Below are 2,310 nucleotides of genomic sequence, written 5' to 3' on the forward strand. Positions count from 1 at the left end.
GCGACACACGTGGACTGAGAGCCCCACAACGGGCAGAGGCCAGGAAAACAAGAACTCGGCCTTTTCACGGGGGAGAACAGAGCACGCTGCTGACTTGACAATAGACACAAAGCGTGCACATGTATTAAAAATATAATCAAGAGCTTTGTCATATATTAGAGATGAATTTTCACATGCATTTCCCATGACCATCTTGGCACCAGAAGAACTGACTATTGCTTTACTCACTGTAGGGATGAAGAAGTGAAAGTCTGGGTGAGGTGGCTTGCTTTACGGTCTTACTGTAAGAGAACACAAGCTTACAATTTGTGTCTTTGGACTTTTAGGGAGAGAGGTGGATGACTGACTGGCTCTTGCCTGTGCCTCCTCTGGATGAGGGAGGGAGGGCAGTCATGGAAGAAGGCATTGGGCAGCCGAGCAGGCTGAAATACTCAGCATGGGGGGGGGTGGGGGCGGGGGGCGGACAACTCAACACATCAGTACGTGCTGCTGCAGTGACCTCTCCTCTGCCAGGAGGCCAATTCCAGTTTTGAAACGGACATGTTCAGCAGCTGCGAGGGATCCTTGGAAGTAATAAAGTAACACATGAGTGAGGTGAGGCTTCAAAGTCCTTACTGAATACTATCCAAAGGGTATTACTTCCAGGACAGACCCTGGAAGAGCACCCATTCTGGCCCCACTTGGAAGCGGGGAACTGTCTGGCTTTCCTTCAGTCTGGGGAGGATTTCTCTTAAGCCAGCCCTCAACAGAAGATGTGAGCCCAAGGCTCAGGAGGCCCATGGAAGAGGCTTCTCCCAGCTGCTGGGGATGATCCTGCCCAGTGCTTCCCGACGCCAGTCTCCTCAGGCCAAAGGCGCTCATTTCACACCAGCTGCCAAGTTCATGGCAACCCGTGGGGAACCGATGCGTCAGAGCAGAGCTGTGCGCCACAGGGCTTTTGATGACGGATTCTCAGACAGGAGACTGCAAGCCTTTCTTCTGGGTAGACTCACACCTCCAGGGTTTGGGTTAGCAGCCAAACTGCTTAACTACTGCACCACCGGTGATGCTTACAGTGTACATAAAAGCTCCAGACTCACTGTCACGAGTCAGTGCCGACCCACAGCGACCCTATGACAGGGTAGAACTGCCCCTGTGGGTTTCTGAGATTTTTTTCCCCCTGAAAGCCCAGCATTCAACAGGAACATTCTGGTTAGTTCTATGAAGAGTAAAACAATAAAGGACGACTAAGTAATTACTAGCTGGAATATCTGGATCCCAACATATGTTAGCAGCAATGTTCAAAGCATACCACCTTGTATAGAAATGGAGCTAATGTCCTCTTATTTTGCCTAGGGCGGCTCTCAGAGCGTGGTGGGTGGGGTGCGAGTGGGGGTGGGGAGGGTTATTAGATATATGCAGCTGATAATCTACATTTAATTAACTCATGGAGCAAAACCTCAGGGGGGCGCACTCCTGTGAAAACGACTTGACCATTAACTACAATTAAGGGGAGCACTATAGGTCAGGTATTGGGCTGCTAACTCCAGGGCCAGTGGTTCAAATCAACCAGCTGCTCGGCAGGAGAAAGAAGAGGTTGTCTGCTCCTCTGGAGATTTACAGTCTTACCACTTTCATCACTCAGAGATTGAACTCCAAGTTAGAATAGAGCCAACCCCTGACGATCAAAGGGGCAGAATTTCCCCAAGGACAGAGCTCAAAGGGCTAGAAAAGGAGGCAGAGAAATAGGAAACACCAGGAGGAAGTGGGACAGGCAATGGGACCTTGGGGGACTGTAATGGGCGAGTTGAATAAAAAGGTATATGAATTGTTAAATGTTAAAATCTGAGCTGTAAACCTGCACCTACCTCACAATTTTTAAAAACTGAGCAAAACTACAGTCTGGCACCCTACATATAGGGTTGCTATGAGTCAGAATTGACTCAGCGACATTGGCTTTGGTTTTTCATTATTGCTGAAAAGCTCTAAGTTCTTTCTTTCTGGGCATCCTCCCCGTGCAACACTATTATCAACTCCTGAAGCCACAGTAAGATGGGCTGAGAGGGGGAGATCCCTTAAGATAGCGGTTCTCAACCTATGGGTCCAGACCCCTTTGGGGGTTGAACGACCCTTTCACAGGGGTCACCCAATTCATAACAGTAGCAAAATTACAGCTATGAAGTAGCAATGAAAATAATTTTATGGTTGGGGGGTGGTCACCACAACATGAGGAACTGTATGAAAGGGTCGTGGCAGTAAAGCTGAGAACCACTGTCTTAAGAGGGTACAAGCACACTGCTTGCATCTAGACTTTGTTGCTGGAAAATCAAG

At 48.7% G+C, this 2,310-nt stretch overlaps 1 protein-coding gene across 1 annotated transcript in view; it reads right to left on the reverse strand.

Moving 5' to 3' along the window:
• LOC101650064 (prolyl endopeptidase) overlaps nucleotides 1-2,310 on the reverse strand; it is a 112,616-nt gene that overhangs the window by 91,531 nt on the left and 18,775 nt on the right. The window lies entirely within an intron of this gene.

The sequence above is a fragment of the Echinops telfairi genome, unplaced genomic scaffold (genome assembly GCF_000313985.2).
Source record: "Echinops telfairi isolate 266 unplaced genomic scaffold, ASM31398v2 ScPeMD7_3533;HRSCAF=4204_0, whole genome shotgun sequence".
NCBI classification, from domain to species: Eukaryota; Metazoa; Chordata; class Mammalia; order Afrosoricida; family Tenrecidae; genus Echinops; species Echinops telfairi.